The sequence below is a fragment of the Xiphophorus couchianus genome, chromosome 20, assembly GCF_001444195.1.
Source record: "Xiphophorus couchianus chromosome 20, X_couchianus-1.0, whole genome shotgun sequence".
Lineage (NCBI taxonomy): Eukaryota > Metazoa > Chordata > Actinopteri > Cyprinodontiformes > Poeciliidae > Xiphophorus > Xiphophorus couchianus.
The window spans coordinates 10,626,045-10,648,918 of record NC_040247.1 but is presented as its reverse complement, the minus strand read 5'-3'; the positions used below and the strand labels follow the sequence as shown (position 1 = coordinate 10,648,918).

At 38.3% G+C, this 22,874-nt stretch overlaps 1 protein-coding gene across 4 annotated transcripts in view; it reads right to left on the bottom strand.

The window, feature by feature from the left end:
- Nucleotides 1-19,797, bottom strand: part of gli1 (GLI family zinc finger 1) — a 56,575-nt gene extending 36,778 nt beyond the window's left edge. For all 4 annotated transcript variants that reach the window (XM_028003155.1, XM_028003157.1, XM_028003156.1 and 1 more), the window contains exon 1: nt 19,417-19,797. The gene's annotated coding sequence lies outside the window, so the exon portion shown is untranslated. The remainder of the gene's footprint in view (nt 1-19,416) is intronic.
- Nucleotides 19,798-22,874: the final 3,077 nt, after the last annotated feature.

The following is a 22,874-nucleotide window of genomic DNA, read 5'->3' as shown; positions in this document are numbered from 1 at the left end:
CTGTTAGTGCTCGAGCAGAGTATTTCAAAGAAGACATATAAGGATTTGTTAACCTTGGCAGGAGGAATTAAATCATATTGACTTGATGAGTGTGTGTGTGTGTGTGTGCTAGTACCTGAAAACACACAAAAATTGGATTTTGGTAATGTTAGACAGTGAAGTAGGTTTAGAAGAGATCAGAATAGGTAGTTGTGTCAATCAGAATTAAATAAATTAATATTGCTATTACTAAAAAATATATAAAATAATACGTATTTAATTCATAATGGTGTTTCATTTAATGACACTTTTATTTTGTAAGACTATTTTACAAATTTTTGGGTACTTAAATTTTGTAGCTCAGGTTTTATTTCAGGCTCTTTTTACATCATGTTTCTATATTTAAATGAAGAGGGAGAGTTTTCTCTGTGGGTCTGGTCCGGTCAGAGTGCAGCGACCTGAGAGACCGTGAACTTCAGTGCATTTGCATAAAAGACAGCAAGGCCTGTCATTTTTTAAATATTTCTTTTGTTTTTATTTCATGGACATTTTTAATTTATTTATTTGATGGAGATTATTTATTAATTACTTATTAACAATAGTATTTACTAATTTAATTTAGAATTAAATGGCTCTCCATAAATAAACACTTCCTAGATGTATTTGGGTAACCTGGACGGCAACTAGGATGCGCTCAAAAAACAAAAAACAAACATAAACAAAGGGGTAAGAGAGCTGCTTGCAAACAAATCTCCAAATTTTTATTTTCTTCAGCAAGTTTTACTCACCTCAAACAAATACAAGTGTCCTCAAAAGTAAATTTTCTCTCAACCGTATTTAAAAGTAGAAGTAAGGATTATTGTCAAAACACTACCACTTTGTAATTTTCCTATATTATTCAGATTTTTGCAAATGTATGCATGCTCTACAGTTCAAATAAAAACAGACATTTATTTTCACCTTTATTAATGAAACACAAATGTCAATTTTAAAGCTGTAATATACTGTAGCAGTAACTAGGGAGAGGGATCTGACAGCATATTTACTTTGAATAAAATGCAAATGTTAGAGTGGAGTCTTGACAGATAATACCAAAATAATGTAAAGACCTTATGCTTCTGTTGAAGTCATTGCCAACATCCTACCATGGGATTCAGGTCATAGGTTGATCCACTGATTCACAAACAGACCCATGACAATTACCATTTACTGTGTTAGTGTTTTTTTCTGCCAAAAAAAACAATAAAAAAGATGAAGTTGCAATTGACTGGTCCAAAAATATAAACCAATATGTTTTGTATATGATGAAGGTGACTCAAATAAATTTTTTAGTTTTCAAAATGCATCTTGTCCATGTATCTTTTGATAAAATCAAATAAGCTGTTTCTTTGTTGTTGTTTTGTTTTTTGTCATGTCAGCATGACTAGATCTGAAGAAATATTATCCTTAATTAACTAAGAACAGAAAATAAAAATATTGCTTTTTAACCAAAACACTTTGTATTGTATTGATTTTATAAGACATAAAAAGTCATATTTTTGGGAGATTGTAAGGGAGAGGAGAGACTGTGGGAAAAAGTTGTCAGGTTAACAACAGTAAATATATATTCATTTCTAGTTGGGTTTTTTTAATACAGTACATAGATGAAAGACAAAAAACAGCAGGCATGACGTAAGAAAATGAAACAATAAAGGGACAAAATCAACTTCAATATTTGCAATGCTGACAAATGTACCTTTTTAAATATGCTGGGCTTATCTGCTCAGTGTCAAAATAAAGCGATATATAACCAATGAATCAATAAACAAATGCCCTAAATCATATGCATAAAGCAGCAGTTGGCACTGCGCTAAAACAAAACCACAGTGACTGATGATCACCATGTCATCATCAGTATGAATACAGCTAACTCAAACAGGATAGAAAAGAACTCTTCAGATTCCTTGGCAATGACTCAAAGCAAAAAGAAAGCGTAGGAAGGAGGTAAACCGCAGCACAAGCGATTGAAAGAAAGAAGCAGGCTGACAAAAACACACAGGGAGCTAAGCAGAGCTTCAATGTCAATGGGGGAGATCATGGATGCCAGTAGGGTGCTCAGCCTTCTGCACAATAGACCCCCAACTGAGCCAAGACCCTTAATACCCATGCTCCCATTTCACACATCTTCTCAAAGCAATCATGCAGCTCACATCCATCCCCCCCCCCCCCCCCCCCCCCCCCCCCCCGCCTCCACCTCTGTACTCTGGTTGTGCCCCCTGATTGCAGCAAGCTGACAATAGTGAGAAACTTCTACTAGTGTAACTGGGGGCCGTCCTGGGCCCCACACAGGGACCTTCAGGATACCTTGTCTTTGTGTATTGTAAGACAATAGTTACATCTCAGGATCGGCAGCAAAAGCTTCCCCTGTCTTAGCAGGAAGCTGTTAATAGTTACACTGGCATCAAGTGTCAACGATAAATGGATCATTATCATCTGATAAAAGGTGGAGTATGGTGCTGATAATGAGGCTTTGCGTTAAAATCAGAGCTGCAAGGACTTGTGCTGCTATTGAAATGATGACTACGTCTTCATGACAAATGCAAGGAAATTACATCAAATTGATCTGCTAACCACTGATAAATATTTTTGTAATGCAGCATAAAAAATATGTCTCTGCAAAACATGAAAAAAAAAGAGAATTGTGACCAAGACGTAAAGAAAGGTAACAGGGAGACATTTATTCTGGGCTGTTTGTAGAGATCTACATTAGGTTCTTAAGAATTTCTGTATCAAAGCTAGGGTTAGGGGTTAAGTTTTTTGTTAAACTAGATTGTTTTTCATTATATTTCCTGAAACGAATCCTACTTATCGCATCAGTTTCCGTGGGTCCTATAATGCCCCATGGAAAACTAGACTACTCATGGCTTAGCTTTGGTCCTCTAGCCTCTCAGCTCTGCTACTGGTCACCACTCAAGCAGACCCCCTCGTCCATTTACAAGGCACTTCAGTAGTCAGCTGGTTGCTAGACAATGTGCTTGGTTATGTGGGTTATGTAAAGACCCTCCTGCACACAAAAGCCAATGTGGGTGCCTGTTATGTGCCGCTCTTCAGATCCCCGGGTCAGTTAGCAGGAGAGCTCTGGTCCTAACACTCCAAGCTGGAAACGTTTGCTCTCCCGTGTTTTTGAAGAGATGGAAGGGGAAGCTGATCATCTTTTATGTGGCTCCCATTCTCTCATTCAGGTTCGCACACGTTTTTTGGGAGGCAATAACACAATGTAGAGGTAAATAAGAATCATAAGTATAAGTTAGATTAAAAATGTTAAAAAAAAAACATTACCTCAACTCGATTAAAACCAAATGCAAACAAAAAATACATGAGAAAGACTGTACTGGCTGCTGCAGTTTTCTGTCTGTGTGTCATGTGACCTGTTCTACTTCTCAGATTCAGTCATGTGAAAAATAGGATATTCTATAATCTCTTGCGTGAGATTTTCTTTACATATTTGTGCATATGGATACTTTTTTATAAATTTAGACAGTAATAAGGGGTTAAAGAAATCTACATAAACAATAAAGACTGGTGAAAACATTGTAAAGCATATAATAGCATGCAAATCCTGGTGAGGAAGGATGAAATAAGACACAAGAAAAACAGTTATTGGGGTATTTTCTAACTTTTTTAACTTTTGTCCTCAACTAGAAAACAAATTATTGCTGATATATTTTGTTAAATGATGAGGGCAATATTATAAGCACAATTAAATTCTTTATTTCTTTGAGATAAATGGAATATGTTTATAATAAATTCCTCACAAAAAAAAAATCTAATTTAGTGAAGTGTCATCATTAAAGGCTGATAAGCAAAAATTCCAACAGTGGCAAAAGTGAAAACAGAAGGAAGAACTGCAGCAACAAGAACCTGATCTGAGCATCCCTTCTTTAAAACATTTTTTTAGCTCTTTCTCACCACTCCAGCATTAAAATCCAATATGGCTGCTGTGCAGCTAAATGAATGAATTTGTATTTTTGTCATTTTGCAGCTCATTAAGTCCATTACTCATGTTGCCAATGGCCCTGTACATCTAGATGTGTTTTAGTGTTTGAATAACTTTTATCTTCGAAGGCAGATGGAACACAGCAAGTGTTTGGAGTCTCCACCCTCCATGTGTGGAACGACTTGTTCTTTTTAAATATGTAGTTTCAGCCATTTTCTTTCCAAGCTTATAATTTTAAGTTACCATCAGTTTCCAAAAGTTAGATATATTTTTCACTTTACAGAACAAAATCAAATTACATCTTTGTTACAGATGCAGCAACAGGCGAGCTGACTTGTAGCTCCTACCACTGTACAACATTCACATTAATTTGGCTGCATGGCAGAAAGTGTGGGGATTTTAAAAATGGCAATTGCAAATTGTAATCAGAAAAGTGATTAAAAGTGAGATGTTTTTGTCGAAACAAACAGATGAAAGAGATATAGATTGGATAAACATCCCAAAAAAAATTTAACTCATTTTTTAAATGGACATACTGAGGAGACGGGTTGGTTGTAGTATCATTTACCAGCACAGCTACAATGTTTACAAAGGCTTAATTGTGTTCCTTTTTCCTATAAATACGATGAAAAGTTTGGTTTCAATAATTTGCATGCACATATCTTCATAACTGTAAATGCTTTTTTTAATAAATGAACGAACAGAGCATTGGGTGATCCTCTCAAAGGGTGGGCTGGAGTTAAAATTAAGATGTCAAAAAGCACAATCTTTTGATTAAAGAGGTTAATGCAATTCTAAGGAAAGAATTATTGCCAATCCAATCTCACACACAGCACCTGTCACCTTTCTTGTGGCTCCTGCTCCACTCTCCTGCTACTCTTCCTCCTTCTCATGTCTCACCACATCCATATCTTTCTCCTCCTCCTCCTCACTCCTACTCGGACTGGTATTATCCTGCCTCTCTTTTAGAACTACACGACGACAGATGACACTGTCCTTGTCTGTAACTTAACAGCAACAATGATAAACTTTATAGTACTTTTGCAAAGAATAGAGTTAGAAGACATATACGATATAAAAACCAAGAAAAGCTGGAACAGACCAGCCATTCAGGAAGCCTCCTGAACATCCCGACGGCTAACTCGCCCCGTGCGTCTCTGTGTGGGTAAAGGTCAGAAAAGAGTCATCTAGATGGTAAACCACACATCTCTGACAAACCAACAGGGTGCTCTGATGGGCAACTACCTCTGAAGGAATGCCTGGCGCTGTGTCTCTCAGTCTATAAAGATGAATCAACAACATTCAATTCAGTAAACACATACAGTATATCCAACAGATACCAAAGTGTCCCCAAACTTGCAAGATGTATTCAAGCTTAATGTGGAAGCAAGAAAAAACAACTAAACTCCAAATTTGTGGGTGTATAAAATGCAACTGACATTTTATACATTTTATAAAATATCCTTTCATTTAAAAAGACTGATTATTATTTCCATGGTTGCTTTCATAAAACAGCCAATACAATCTACATTAAAGCTAAAACAACTATTTCTGAAGACTTTGACTTAGTTTCAGATCATTTTAAAACTTCAGTGCCCCTTTCTTGTGCCCAATTGCTGCTTTTCGTGATATTAAAAAGCATGCATGGGAATATTTTCATGTCCTACCTCTGTGTCCTTAGATTCATTAATTGTGTACAAGAATATTTCAAAGTACTGTATAACCTACATACATTTTGTGTACTTGCTATCACAACCTGACAAAAATCAAATGTTTTTAGGTAACCTAAGCTGCATTTGGACTTAAAAGAACTCAGACTAATTGAAATTTTCAACATATCCTAGATAGCCACCTCCACCCACAGAGAGAGAGAGCACCCATATCTCTTCAAATCAGAACACAGTGAAACGCACACTTGCACACACCGACGTCCAAAGACACACAAGCTTGCATGCTGACATCCCATCGCCCTCACACAAACCCAGCCTGACAAGCTCCAGCATGTGTGATGGAGCTGACTGGTTGGAAAAGAGTCTCTCTGCCCCGAGGCTCAGCTCTCTCCGACAGGAAGCTGGAGTGTGAGCTGGGACACACAAGATGAGGGAGGGGACGAGGACGCACAGCACCAGCCAGAACAATAATCACCACTAACTGGAAAAACCGCTGTCCGTTCTTTTCCATTTAATGATTTTTAAAGTACGATTACAAGACACAAGTGCAAATGGATAGACATGCTCTAAGTAATAAGCCAGTGAGCAGACTTAAATATGGAGCAGTGGTCAGAGGCCAAATATTTAAAGAAAACATATTTTATGACTTTCTATTTTTAAAACCTTCGAGTTTTGTCAAAAATACAGACCTAAAAAAATCAATACGGCTGCTTTGCATATAGAAGTTATGGGTGGCTTCAGGAAAAACCTGTATTTCCATTCCTGAAAACTTGAATGCCTTTAAAATGTCTTGCAAACATATTCTTACCGCTTGAACATTTTCATATTGTTGCAACAAATGTGTCAATGCATGGATAATATGTACTGTAGGTGAGAATTTCAGTCACCCAATTCTGATTTTAAGGCAAATAGCCTATTTCCCGGCAGCGAGGATGAGCAGAAGAAAATTTTTCATTCTCTTTAAGTGTAGACTAATTTCAACTACAAAGAAAATAAAAACAGTTATTTGGGATTGTTTCAGTTTTCAACCCAACTGAAACAGGGGGAGGGCTGATGTTTCAGCAGTTAGAAACTTTAAAGGCTACGGCAGTAAATAGTTTCTGGAGACATCATATCTCACTGTGCCACTGCTTTCATCTAGGGTTACAAGCAGTGACAGTAAGTCTGTGACGATGACAGCATCACATGATTAAATCACGGCCTTACAACTTAACAACTATAAACACCACATTGCCCAGATTATTTACAAAGCCAAGTATGTAAAAATTACAGCCTGGAAAACCTTTAAAATCTGAAGTGTTGAACTTAAAAAAACAGCGTTTGATGTTGTTGATGTTTGTTGCTTTGAAAAAATAAGAGGGACATTGTCTTTTGTGGGTGAACTCCTCATATTCAACACTATAACTCGACCCACAGATGCATTTTACATACAAATGTTGCACAATTTAAATGACAACATAATTAATTGACACGAGGAAAGAAAATTCTCAGAAACTCCAATGTGCTTTCTTTATTTGCTAAAGTTATATAGTGTAATCAGGGTCTACTGTCAATGAGGAAGTTTTCCAAAAAGATATGTCGTGGTCAGCCTCTGTTCAGTTAACAATATAAAGCTTGCTAAGTAAGAATAATTTACACAAATTTCATAATAAACTTTATTTACAAAGGGACAATGTCCATATCTAGCACAGATGTCACTATTTGATTAAAGTTACGGCATAAGCTAATTCACATCTGCAGTCCCTTGACAGTTTACAAAAATAGATGTATAATACAATAATATAATAAAAAGGATTAGTACCATACTGAAGCTATGTGGAACAGCCTAAAGTTCAATAACCATCAAAAGATTGCAGAATATCTACATCTGGAAATGTTTGCCCAATGTTCGCTTAAACATCTGCACACGACATACAAAGTGCTCTTCGTGTCTCTGCTCCACAGCTGCACAATAAGACAAGTGTGAATAAATAATGCCTTTGCGTGAGATCATGTGGTTTTTACTGGTTGAAACTCTGAACATCCATTTCCAGTCATATCTCAAATCTTAAACACCCAGAACTCAAAGCCAGAATCTATCTGTCAGCACACCAGAATGCTTTATGGAGCTAAAGAAGGTATGTATGATGAAGTATGATCCATCACAGAACAACTGACTGTATTCAAAAAGCATTCAGAGAAGTTATAACCTGTTGCAGCGTCAGCGGGTCTGCACAATGGCAATTTTTCAGATGTAAGTCAAATTGGAGAAAAAGTCTCAGACAGCTGACAATCTGACACTGTGTCAGTCAGGGGTCACAAGATTTTATTAGATGCCCAGTAACTCAGTCAATACTGACTTCTTTTAAAGTATGAGCTCTGCAGTTCAAATACTGCAAATACTTTACTACTTTCTAATCCTGCATGGCATTAGTCTTTTAGATTCTGCATTAAATAAACATTTATTTACTATTTATCTAGAATTTTATATATTTTTTTTAAAAAGTTAGTTTCAGAGTCAAGATTGTTAGCAGAAACTTAGTTAGAAAATCCTGACCGACTGGTTGGTCAGCTTTGTCAAACCTATAACAGTGGCATTCAGTAGCTGCGTTTCCTTTGACCATATATTTTCTCAATTTGACATTTTTAAAATAAATTTGCTTAATAAAAAAACACAGCAATTTTTTTTAAAAATCATTTTTGATCAAATGTTTTGTCGCTAGAATGAGGTGGTTTGTTAGCTGTATCAAAATTGGTTTATTTTGCAAAACTGCAATGGAAACACTTTTTCGCATCACACAACTCACATGATCAACAACCAGTTGTTACCACTAGCACAAACCATGTAGAAGAAGAGAACTGAAAGTATTTGGAGGATTATGGCAGCATGACTTTTAATGATTTATCATGTAAACAAGGCATCTAATAAAAAAAAAGTTTGTGACATCATGAGAATAATTATTATTTCATTGCACGTCTTCTGGGTCCTGAGGAGGCGCTGCTCCCAGCATGCATTTGGTGAAAACGGGGTTTTTTTGCACATTTCTCCCGATCTATCACATCAAGCACTCTCAGCATTGTGTGAGAGAAAGGAAAATTGAGTGGGCATCCCTGTAACCACACTCTGTATTCAGCAGAGTGTGGTCCCACAACCGAGCATAAACGCCCAGCATGGCATTGCAATCCTCCCTGCAGCCCACCGACCAAGAAGCTCCATCAAACAGGATCTTCCATTCTACTCCCCCCATGTTCCCAGTTTTTACCTCCTGTACACTCAGAAAAAACACCAAGCTTCCCACCCTCCCTACAGCCATTCTTTCCATTCTTTCACGCTCTCCTCAAAGTTTTGCTAGCAGGTGCATTACTCTGAACTCAAACCGATTCTGCACCTGCCCTCCCCCAAAATAAAGCCAACCTGGTTGAAAGCAAGAACAGCATTGGTAAAAAAAAAAATGGTGCAGAAGGAACAACAGAGTGAACCTGAAAAAATAACAGCTGCAACAAACATATTGTCATTTAACATTTGTTTCATGCTGAGTGCAGCAGCAGGTCAGTTCACAGCAGGATCTGCACCTCTAGGCATCCTTAGTGGCATGGCTCTCTGTCCTCAACTACAATTAATCTCTCAATGTTTAATGACTGTGATGATCAGTTCTTAGGAGGGATAGTTTTGTTAGAGAAACACGTCTAGTGCTGATATTCTCCAACCTCCTTTTTTTCTTTTGATTATTAAATTATGATAAGTAATATTAAATGAAGATTGTGGGCAGCTCAGTGGTGTAGCAACAAGAAGTTCCAGGTTCCAGGCAACATTCCTGATGGAGAAAGGCAAAAGCAGTGTTTGGAGTCAAGATTAACCTTAGTATTACTACACGTGAAGCTTGTAACTTCCCAAAGAAGGTGGAATAACAATGGTGGATTACCTTCAAATTCAACACCTTCACCTCAAATCAACGGCCAAATGGTTAAAACTTTGACACAACTAGACTTAATCTGACTGTGGACTGAGAACTGAGAACTCAACTTGAGGAGAAACCAACCATTTTACAAGGAACCTAACAATTTATGACAGGAAAGGTGGTCAACCATCTGCTACAATTGCACCAGGATTTGGATGATGGCTACAACAAGCAACTTCCTAAAGGATTTTTAACAAAGAGCCTGCAAAGATATTTTAAACCTTTTGTTATGGGAAAAAAAATCTGCAATATATTCAAACTTCTGCACCTAATTCTTGATTATAATATTTTAAAAATTGTATTTGGTATTATCATTACTCCTTGCAAAATAAAACTTGCATTCCAGCTTGATGTGAGCCGTCATCTGGAGTCCTGGTGTGAAAACCCTCCTCAGAAATCACACCTGCATCAATCCAGTCACAACATGTAGTTAAGCAATTTACCTTAAAAAAACCTCTGCAGGCGAAATGACCTGCATAGAGCTTTGTGTGTGGCCAAAAACACACAGAGCATACAAAAAACAAACGGCACTGTAGATTTTAATATCTTGGATGCTATTAAACCAACAGCTGCTTCTATTTAATCTTTATTTTGAAACTCTACTCCAATATATGATGGAGATTTACATAAAATTCATGAAAATAAACATACAGCAGCAGTAAAAATAGAATCTAGTAAAAAATACATAGTTTTGGGCTGCTTTTATGAATAAAAAAATATATATTTTTAATGTTTTACTCCCTATAATCATATGTGTCTTAGAGTTTGTCTTTACTGGCTCTCTTTTTGTTATTTATTGGCTACCAGGAAATGAGAGCCCTCCCTGTGTAATTAATGGGCACAATTATGTAATCGAGGAGTGGTCTGCAGTTTGTTGCAAACAGCTCCAGATGTACTGCTGGCCTGTTGTTTGAGAGGAATTCAATTCTGGTGATCACCTATGATGGGGTCACCACCAGTACCAAGCCTGAGGTCACTCCCCACTCCCCAGACACCCGGACCCTATTTTCTTTCTCTTGTAAATTGAGCTTTAATGGTTTACAAGCCTTCTAATAACCATAATACCTTCAGAGTGAATTAGCTTGCAAAGCAGGGAGACACACAGGCAGAAATGAATCAAAGTTCACAAATTGCTCAATAATAAGGAATTACTATGTGAAATTGAGAATTTATATGTTTTGATCTCCATAATCTGTGCATGTCTTTTTTAAGATACAAGAAACTTTAGAGGGAAGCTGGTATATAATTAACTTTAAAAATATATTAAATGTTAAGAAATTCTAAATGTGCATGAGTAACATTTTGTAATTCAGCAAATTATCATCCCATATTTTGCGAAAGGCCTGATGAGGCAAGGGGGGTTAAAGTCATCCCATCAGTTTTATGCTCCTGACTTGCTAATAATGTAGTCAAAGCCACGCATCAGATGTCTCAAGTATAATGAAGCTGGCTTTACAAGAGGGTGATGGATAGGGAACAGGCAGCTCCGGAAGACTCAGAAATCATTTCCAACCAGTAAAGTAGAAAGTCAAAATATATAATTTAAATTTGAGCCATTTGCTAAGCCTTCCACAAGATTATTAAGTTAATCTGCTGTTATTCTTTTGAAAACAATGCTATGTGGGGGATCTCCGAAACAGATTTTTTGTGTAACTTTAATGTTGCACCACTTCTCCTACTGGCTTCATTTTTGAAAGCTCGTATAGCTTTGCCAGAAGTTATCTTATGCACTTGTGACTTATGAAAGGCCAGCGTCAGCTCGGAGGTAGATCAACTCCAGGTTTGAAACCGAAATGTCTCAAACCTGGAGGTGGGGTGGGGTTGTTGCCTAACTCCAATGGTCATTGGGTGAAAGGCGGGGTACACACTGGACAGATCACTGGACAAACAATCATGCACACACACACACTCATAACTAAGCTTAATATAGAGAAACATTTAACAGTCATGTTTTTGGACTGTTGAGAAAGTAACTAGAGAGAACATATGCACCTATATATGCACTGGAGAACATGCAAACTCCTTGCAGAAACAGGTCATAATTCAAAACCTGGACCTCCTTGCTGAAAGCAGTTAATTATAGTTCTTAAATGAAAACCGGAATCAGCTGAGATTACCATCAGGAAATAAAAGTTGTGCAAAAACCAGGGATTTCTAGTGTTTACTTCCAACTGGTCTTTCTGGTTGTTCTGTTTGTATGCCCAAACAGTATAACCAGCGCATTAGTGAATCAAGAAACCAACCAAACCACCCTCTGTGCTGGATCTTAGATCATTTGAGCTGATTCAGATGCTGCTGATGTCATCATTTTGTAGGGAGCTATAAGGAAAGCATTTCAGAAAGTATTTCAGAAGTTGTTTAGAAGAAGGACAAAACTTGGCCAATTTAAACTGTGTGCTTTTGTTTGTAAAATTATCACGTTCTTTGATTTTTAATGCATCTGTGGGGTTCTTGTAATCGTGAATCACTTGAAGTTATTCTCCCTCATCCCCACATCCTGAAATCATTCTGCTGGCTACATGTGGGTCCAGATGATTCTTCTGCTGAGTAAAACAGTCAGTGCTGGCATGAAATACAGAGGAGGCAGAATTACATCTTATCTGATCCCGGTTCATGAACTGAGATGCAGATTGTTTCTGTTCTTTCTCGAGGACAAACTTGCTCTCAGGGGAAATCAGTTTTTAAACATGAACCAAGTGGTTATTTTGGAAAAAGAAAGCACCGATTTCCAAACCCATGAAATAATTTGTTAATAAAAACAGTTGTGCTACACTTTTTACCATAAACCGTCCAGAGTTCCCTACATAAAACCTGCCTTCAAAGCCCCAGACGCCATGAAAAGCGCTGAAAAGTCGCGGTTGCCAAATAAGAAAGAGCCAACCACTGGAGCTCAGTCAGTTAGGGCAGGGCCAAGCACCCAGTCAGCCAGTCAGGATGGCTAAGTTTTAAATGTGTTGCAGCAGGAAAAGCTTTGGAGCAAGGCAAGCAGTCTGGAGTCTGCAACTTTCCCCTGATCCAGCTAGTGCACCGCCCTCCTAGCAGCCCACCCAAGAAGCAGCCTATGGGCATAAATTTGAGAGGCTGACTCGCTGCGGATTTAAAACAATCTGCATCTCTCTCCCTCTAACTCCTACACTATGAAATGTTTCACTCTTTTTCCCCCCTGCACTGTCTTTTGCCCTTCTTTCCTTTCCAGCAAATTCCACTTTAAATGAGACTAGAAAGCTCTTTCTCAGAGTGTGCCAACAAAATTATTTTCTTACAGGCTTAATTAAGTTAGCAAAATATATTGAAAATGTACAGGATATGTATTTTTGTATATCCATCCAAGCAACAATAAAGAATTAGACTTCTGTCTACTTAAAGGAGGCCACAGAAAGCTTTGTTGAAATAAGGTTAATTACATCTATCAAAACTGAACCCCTCTGTAGTTTCTTTCTCCCTGAAATTAGATATTTCTCTGGACACAAAATGTAAGTTTTAAAGCTACGGAGCAAAATAAATGCATTTAATTAAACTTTTTTTCTTACACTAAAAAGAATAAACACCCAGCTTCAGTTTGCACAATTACAAAACTGCCAAAGCTCTGAATCACCTCTGCTCACTGCATGCTTCAGTGTGTTGTAGCCTGACTGTTTAGTTGCAGATAAGCCTTTTTGAAGGAGGCTTTGTCCTTTTGCTCAGTTTCTGCCTCATCGACACATGTTCCTTGTAAATCAAAATGAAGCTACAGAAATTTTTGCTCTTCAGCTAGAACATCATGTCTGAGATGTTGTCGTAGACGTGAGGCTGTTTGACGATGAGAGCGGTTACCTTTGACCCACAACAGATTCCTCTTGGCGTATCAGTGACGACTCGGGCCTGCATTTGGCTCGCAGCAGTCGTAAGTCATATACGCGCGTGTCACTGTGCTGTGAATGTATACTGACTTCCTGTTATGGCATCTGATCTGGCTAACATGGCAACAACCTAGCCGCTGTAGCTTGTCACAACTATCATTGAAAAGGGAATAGAAACAGAAGCACTTAGTCTAACAGAAAAGACAGGAATGGGAACATTTTGGAAAAACAGCAACAGGTTTAAAATGGTCTCATGCAAAAGTGTAAACATTTAGTAGCTGCATTTTGTTGTTTCCGTCTTCCGTTATTAACGTCTTCAGATTGAGCTGTTTTAAAAGGTTAAAATTAGCTAATTAGGTGACCTTATAACTGCCTGTTAGCCCTCCACCACTTTGGTGATTTCTAGACTTTTCTATAAAAATTATACATCTTTTTACTATCCACAACAGAATTATTGCTAATGACATCCTTTAAATTATCAATGTTGTTAACCTGTAAAGCTTAGTATAAAGGCATTTCTTACATCAAAAGAGCTGCTGTTTTTAAAGGGGAAGTATTCTGCAAACTTATATAATGTTATAATGTTATTCCTCATCAAACACATACCTGGAGTGTTGCTTTGACTCATTCAAGCATGTTTGAGAAATCCTTGAATCTCACGTGGCAGCCATTCAGAGGTTCCTAAACACCTGCTCATACACTGTGCTGCCTATTTACCCAAAGCTAAGCCTAGAAGCTTTAGTCCCCAAACTGAGTCCCAACCCCTCCCATGTGCCTTCCTCTCTCAGCTCCTCCAGACTAGCAGCAGCAATTAGCAAACACCTGATGGAACTGCGTATGTGCTGTGTTTATCATACAAACTACAATGCCCCTAATAATGGTTGTAAACAGCACCAATAAATGGCATAAAGAAGCATTGCTGTGATGATGTGCTGGAAAGAATAGAAGGTTCTTAAAGAACCAGAGGCCAATTTCTTTAGGAAATTGGCGTCTGTTTCATTACAGCCATCAAACGGCTAATGAAACAGACACTGAAATAAAAAAATAAAGAAATGTTCAAGTCCTGAACATTTCTTTATTTAAAATATCCAACTATACTTATGAATTAAACAAAAACAAGAAAATGCTAAATGTAGAAACTTGCAGCACACAGACACTGACGGGAGTGTGTTTAATGTGGAACTGCATGTTTCTCAAAAACATATGGCAAGCCAACATTCTTAGGAAGTTATCTCATCTCAGATAACAGAGTTGTTGTCCAGAAGAGCCATCATAAACACACGCAACATGAATATCCCGCTGTACTTTCTCCTCAGTCCCTTCGTTTCTGAATAATAAAATCAAAGCATCCATGATGCAGTTAAGGAACTCTATCATTATCTTACTTGTTATAAAACAAAAGGCATAAATGTTTGGAAAATAAATATGACGCAAAACCCATGATGATCTGTCATATTGCCTCTCCTTCTCTACAACAGCAAAAGGGAAACACAGACATGTCATTTTTTTCTTCTAATTGATGAATACTACAGCCAGACGTCAGACTCTGTATTGTAACTTCACTAATTATGTCAACACCTAAAAGCATTGTGGCTATGGCAACCTAGTGAAATAATAAACACCGCCTCTTCTTCACTTTCTGCCTGCCGACAGTAAAGCACAAGATGAGTCATCAGCAGTCGAGAACACACACATTGAAACACACAGACAACCCCAAAAAAAAAAAAACACGCATGCACAGGCAAACAAGTTAGAGTAAAAAATAGTCTGAATGAACCTGCAGGAACAACATAAGAAATACTACAAGACCAGGCTGTTCCTGCTTCTTTCAGTCAGAGCCACAAACTGAGCGGATTTAATGGCGAGTAATGAGCATCAGCGTGGGCTGTTTGTGCACACAAAAACAATCCAGCATTTTCACCTGGATGCTATTATCTGTCGTTTGATTTCTAATATCAACCACATGAGGTGATAGTTAGGCTTACTTGTGTACAAACCCACACACGCACACCGACACATGGAGGCAAAGAAACCAACCGCCCCAATTCAAAGCAGAGGCCTTGAACGACCGGGAAAAGCGTCAACTCCTCTTACTGTCGGCAGAAAATCTACATCACAGGCATGCATATACAGAGCTGTAGGCAGTAAATTTTTAACTTTTTCATCTGTACTACCTGGCAAAAGTATTCACATCACTTCATATTCTTCAGATTTTCCCACATCACAAACGCAGCCCTCACTGTATTTTACAGGGACTTTATGTGACACACAACACAAAGTACAAAATCTGAACAATGGAAACAGAACGAAAAGGATACATGGTTTTTTAATAAATCAATATCTGAAAAGTGTGGCATGGATTTATATTCAGCCTCCTTCAATCAATAGGCTGAATATTGAACACACGTAGGTTCTAAACACTCAGAATATAGACTTACATTAAAAAGAGATCGCAGCAGAAAACTCATAAATATACACTCTGCCATTATGCTCCAAGCCCCTAAAACTACCCTTCCTCCCTCACAGCTAAACACACAAGGAATCAGTTCTGAGTGGCTTCAGAGCTGAGAGAACAACAAAAGATTGTAGCTGTAATTTTTGCTGCAATTACAGCTACAGTTTATTTGAAGTTTGTCTAGCTTTACTCATGAAACTTAAGTTTTTGCTTGTTTTTCTGAGCAAAATTGTCCAAGCTCATTCAAATTGGACAAAGCCCCACTTTCAAGCTTTGCTACATACTCTCAGTTGAACTCTGCACTTTGACTGGACCATTCCAACTCATAGATATGCTTGGAGAAATAAGCACATCTTGACTGGATGTTTAGAATCACCTTGTACTTCCCTATCAGTTCTGACACACTTTCCTATCACTATTGAAGCAGGACATTCACAGAGCCAGATGCTGCCACTACCATACCTCACTGTCCTCATATTATTTTCACCTTGAACTCAACATCTTCCCACCAAGAAACATGGTGCTGTTGGGTTTTTTATTAGACACATAGCATCTTGGAAGTAGGTCTCAACTGGCCGTCTCATCTTGGCCACGTCTTTGTGGGTTTGTAGTTTTGCCGTACTCTTTCCATTTTCCAATTTTTGGATTAGACAGAGATCTGTGGGATGTTCAAAGCTTGGGAAATAGTTTTTTTATCCTAATCTTGTTTGAAATTTCTCCACAGTCTTATGCCTGACTTGTGCTTTGTTTCCTAGTCTTCATTGTTATGTTCTTCTAGATTAAATTTAACATATGGACGTTGCTAATTAGGAGGTATCAGAATACAGAAGGCTGTCTACAAATACATCCTGCACTTTTCAAAATTTTGCACATAAATGTTAAAATCTAAGTATCATTTTGCTTCCCACTGGTGTATTTCAAGACTAGTAAAAACCCAAAATAAAACCCATTTTGTTTTTAACGAGACAAGATATGAAGACATTGAAGTGATATGCGGTACACCTCAATACTTCCTCACCAGAATATTTTGTTTCATGAAAAAACAACTGATGAGTCACAACAAGATTAAAACATGTGTGATCCTAGAATTAGTTTAGCACTGCTAATAGTTAATTATCTTCAGCACTGAATTGATTTCATAAGTCTTTTTTCATCAAAACAAAACAAGAAGAATGAAAACCTTCACTGGACTAATTGCATCAAACCCGGCTGACCTCTGTCTCATTTTTCTATCCCTCTGAACTGATCGGCTGTGAAGATCATTCATCTAATCCCGTCCGCTGTGATTTGTCCGATACGCCCTCTAATGGGTGGGAAATCTCAGAGTGACCACGGACAATGATTTTCAGAATATTTCCCATGGTTGCAACATTTCCCCTCACTATTATATGTGCCCTTTGACTAATGCGATTCAAGCTTGCTAAATGTTTAATGCTTTTGCCCTCTGGTGTCAGCTCTTTACTTAGTAGCTCCCCTCCTCAATGCTGTGTCTCACTCCAGCATCATTTAGTCTTTTTACTAATCTCTGTACAAATCTCTGTGAAATCAGCAGCTAATTCTTGCGCTTTCAGATGGGCTAGGAAGCAAGTTTTGCCTCCAAAACAATTTCTTCACTCTCAGCCAAAAATGGACATGGAGTAAACTGAAGATGTGCAGCAGATCAGAAAGAACGCAAACTCAAATCTGATGAGGCAACAATCATCTCTGAATGCCTTTCCTCTGATATGTTCATGTGCCTGGAAGTGGTAAACAGGACAATGTGGAGATAGAAGAAAAAGGAGCGAGTTCTGTGTCCTTTGGAGCGTCCCGGGCCGAAGCTGATCGTCCGTGCGGTTTGAGCCAGCCCTGGCTCAGACAGACAGACAGCTGCTATTAAACCCTGATTGTTTCAGGTTCACAGGGTGTGAAAGGGTCTGATTGAAGGGCTGTGATCCCAGTGAGGGTGGTCCTTCTCCCCCTTACCTCCCCTCTCTCTCTCTGTGTGGAAGGTGGGAGAAGGACCGTGTAGGGAAAGGGGGGTGATGGGTTGCAGGCGTCACGTGATGAGTTTCTTGCTGTGCGGACTAAAATGGAATCTTGACAAAAACACACCACTTGTTGCTGCCTGCTTCTTGTTACACCTGTGTCACATAATCAGGGGCCAAACCCTCCGCCCCCACTGCCTACCCAAAACTCCTCAAAAACGTGACTTTATCATCATGATTGATACCAGAGAGAGCTTTGCCCAAAGTTTTACTCATTTTTACTACAGTAGATGCAAATTCACCCAAATAAATATTGTACGAGGTCAAAGAAAAACCCATCAGTCGCCTGAGATGACTGTGGTAAATCACGTCAGATCTGACCTGTGACTGCAAATTTGAGGTCAGCTGCTTCCTGCACAGTGTATTTGTTTAAGGCCATCCCCATTAAGGAGCCTTTCGAGCTCAGTACACTTGATAAAGACCAGAGAGGGTGAGGAAGCTCCCCTGCAGAGCTTTTCTCATGTGGCCAAAGGACAAGTGCAGTCTCGTCCATCGAATGCTCCCCTTGTAAACCTCTAAAGGAGTGATTGGTCATGATGGAAAATGACCCCGAGCTTTTTATTCAGCTTCTTTCAGCATAAAAACCTGATAACAGTAGCTAATTCCACCTTGTCCAGTTGCAAAGCAGTTAAATAATTTAATATCTCATAAATCCTTTCAAGGATCTTCCTCTTAATGCAGTCTACAAAGGTATATGCGTGAGTGGGAAAGGTTCAGACTGTGTGTGCTCAGCACTTCTCACTGTCACTTTGGAAATAAATAAGTGTTTGGCCTCCCCATTGAGGCCGATGTTGACGCTCTTCAGTGCAGGGCCACTATTAGCAGTGGCCTAATCTTCCCACATTAGCAGCTACAGTCCACTCTTACATAGATAATTAGATTAGAATCCATCATCTATCCCAGATTAGAGATGGATGATAGCAGGGTTCAATTCATAAGAAGCACCAAAAGTGCAGATGTCAGAAAACCATCAAAGTTTATGCATTAAAAGTTTTGACAAACTGCAGCAAGAGGTAAGCATGTAGGACAAATACTGACACCAAAAGTGTTGCGAATTACAAGAAACAGCTGTTCTCGGGTGGCCCTGCTACTGTCCTCGGGCAAACCTGCAGACCCCCCACCCCAAAGGAAGCAGTTTTAGGGGGGTCTGCAATTGAGCCAGGAAATTCAGCAAAACGTCAGCTTATCCTCTCATGTCTAAACAGAAAACAATTTCCATATCTTCCCAGGTCTCTTTTAAACCCAATGTAAAATATACTCTGCCCCAAGAAACCACCAAGCCCAGAAAAACCGAACACAATATCTTATCAGTTAAATGGAAGACTTAAAACAAAACGTCACATAAACAAAGACATGAAACAAACTTACTGTAACACACAGTTTAAAGTTTTCATCTGATTTAAAGAGATCCAGGCTACAAGGGTGATTATAAGGCTGCGCAAAAAGTTACTTTCAAACCAAGAACAAGCATAATCTAGTCAATTAATAATCGACTGTAATTTAAAGAGCGACCATAAATCATCAGCTCTGCTTACCTCAGGGTAGAGGAGAAATATTCAGCATGAAACTCCCTGACTGGAGTCCTTGGAAGAGCTCAGAGGATCCAGGGACTGAGAAAGTTTCCAGTAAAGCCTCCCGTCTCTCTCTCTCTCTCTCTTTCTCTCTCTCTTTCCCCTTTCTTTCTTTATTTCTTTCTTTCTCTCTCTCTCTCTCAACTTTTCTGGTAAGCAGGCGGATGGAGATGAGTGAAATCTTCACAGAAACCGACACATTGTTCCTTCTTCAGCAGGGATCTTGCATACTTTCGAATTCTTCAAAGTGTCTTTAGGCAGACGTTGACAAAACTGCACCCCATGTTCGGCTCTGGAGTCCCGCAAAGCGCCTTGGAGTTGGCTGCACAGCCAATGCGGGAATGCGCACCCCCTTCTCCCTCTCTCTTCCCCCTCCTTCCCTGTCCTCCCTCCCTTTCTCCACAGCCTGTGGACCACCCCGAAACAGGAAGTTCACTTTTTGTTTTTCTTAAAAAAAGAAAGAGAGAAAAAAAAAAAGAACCACACTGCCTCGGTTTTCTCCTCAAACTTAACATGCAGCCCACAAACACAACCAAACTGATGGTCGGTCAGTTTACCCCCATCTTCTCAGTAAATAAAAGAACATTCCCTTAAAGTAATATAATCAGCTATATAAAGGCATTACAGCCTCCAAGTGTTTATCAAATGCTTGTACGTACACGGCTGCGTCTATATTAAGTAGGTTCTTATCTAGTAATTGTGAAAACCTATCTATAAATGTTTGTGTTTACTTTAACGGTGTAACTTCATAGCAGCCCATCGGACAGCGTGTGTGGCTGCCTGGTTGGCTTCTTGTGGGGATGCTGCAGATTGCTGAGCCTCAACCAGTCAAATCCACCACAAAACCTGGACTGGAATCCAATCCGCTGCCCTGGAGCCGGACCAGCGCCGACTCGACCACAAAGTTATTGGGTTATTAAAGAAGAAAGACGTGCGCCGACACTTAACCTAAAACCAGACCTTATTATTTCAGGAAGTGTACATGAACACATAGGCATTTAGTAAACATGTAAGAGTAATAAAAGAAAATTTGTAATTATATTTTTATAAATATGTACATATTTTTGAAATATTTATTTATTTGTTTATTTATGTATTTATTTACACAGAGAATAACAATGTTTCAGAAAAAGAGAAGGACCACAGTAAATATCAAAGGCAAAAAATATATACATTTATTTTTTCCATTTGAACTATTTATTGATTTATTTCTGAAAACATAAATCTTAAAATGGTATAACATAGCTAATGAATTTATTCTATCTAGATATTATCTAGTTGTTTGTTTATCTATATATATATATATATATATATATATATATATATATATATATATATATATATATGTATGCTGATGATTATTAAATTATTTTAATTTCAACAAGGACAAAAACAGCAACCCTGCACTTGAGAATTAAATAACCAATTTAAACATTTAAGAATGCAAGCAGTTTCAATGTAATATTGAAAGAGGTAAGACAATGATATATCCAAGACATTGAAACAGTATATATATATATATATATATATATATATATAAAACCAGCATGTCAGAGACTGATATAATACAAAAACTACACACCACAAAAGGCTGAAATGTTACTACATCAGTTTGTGAAGAGTGTTTATGAGTTCGCTGACTTCTTATAGTATTTTTTTGTTTGTTTGATTTAATTGCGTAATAACCCATAAAATAATAATGTGCTTTTTACAGTGCTTGCTATTGAATACATCTGTAAAGATTTAACGGCGCTAACAAAAAAAAAAAAATGTATGTGTTAAGTGTTTTGTATTCAAATGTTTAGCAGAATCCAAACTCATCACCACAGGACCAAGAGTGTTTATTAGCTGCACATCAGTGAATAACTACATTCATGAGGCGGTTTTATTTTCAAAGCAGCCGGGAAAGCTGAGTCAAACCCTGAACAGTTGGTGACCCGAGCCAAGGCTGGAGTCCATTCACAGCATACGGCCAGTGGTTAAATCAGATTTTGTCAATGAGAGTTGTGGTGGGCTTTGAGCCCAATATAGCTGCAGCAGCCAAGCAGGGAAGCCTTGGCTGTAAACCCTCCCACAGATGCTGCAACCATATGTTTCATCTGACAGACGGGAGAATCTCACACCAGCTTCACTTCAGATTATCAATGAGTGGGATTAAAGGTGAGGAGAGTTTGTCGTAGTTGTCGTTAAGAGCTTTTTTTTTTTTTGGTCCTTCTAAAACTGGAAAGCATAATTTTGCTAAATATAGGAAAAATTATTTATACTTCAGATTTCTTCATTGAGAAGATTTGAACCAGATGGTTTCAGTGCAGTGATGAAGATGACAGCATGCATACACGTTTTTCAGTTAAACTAGGACAATTTAGCCAGTAGTTCATCAACTCACTATTCAAACTTTGGCATGCTAAACTATTAAATATAGATATTATTCAGCATCATGAAAAATGTTCACAGTAGTATATTTCATATCTGCATTTCTTATTCAGTTTTGTATGCAGCAATATACATACGATATTGTATACATACAGAATTTTGTTAGCTAATGTTTGCACTTTTCTTAATAGCTAACATTAAGAAAACATTAGCTGTTTTCTTAATGTAGCAAAGGGAGAAAAGGTGAATGGGGCAGAAATAAAAAGTTACAGATGTCCACCTCCAAAGCCTATAGAGGGCTTAACGCACCAAACAGATTACCAACAAGGTAAGCCAAAGGAAAAGCTTTTAGCCGAACCGTTAAGGTCAAGAAAAGACTGAAAGCTGCAGACAGGATGAAGTCTCACTGTTTGCTAAATTCCTAAAACTGGTTTTGCACAGTGTTATCACATAGTCTTCCAGCGTTTTACGCACAAAAATGTCTTAAATATGTGGAATAACAGAAGGTTTATTATAATGTTATATGCACACCATACAGCAACAAAACATTTGAAACATTATCCAATATCCACTAAAATGGAAAGAAAGTGAAGCCTCTTTCCTCATGGTGATGAATCCAAGGTTACAGAAGGCTATGGAGGATCATGCATGTTAGCCAAGTGAGTAGAAGAGAAAGCAGCTGTCACCAAGGCTCGGGGCATCTGGACACCATTCCCCAGTGCTGCAAAATCCAGCAAATCTTTTACAGGATTTGTTTTTCCATTGCAGATGGTCCTCTGCACATGTTTTCCTCCCATTGGCTAGGGGTCCCGGGTTGGCAGTGCTGCAGCCATGTAGGTACCACATATAAAGGTTTGCTCTGTCTGCAGCAAGCCTCTGCACACTGAAAGGAGGAAACTGGAGTTAAAGACAACAAAATGACCAGTGGCTGGACATCTCCTTGAGCGCATTTTGTAACAATCAGGTGCAAAGGTAAGTGCTGCACAGAGATTTTATTTCTAATTAAAAATTTAATTTATTGCAGTGTCTGCAAAAATGTTATTTGTGCT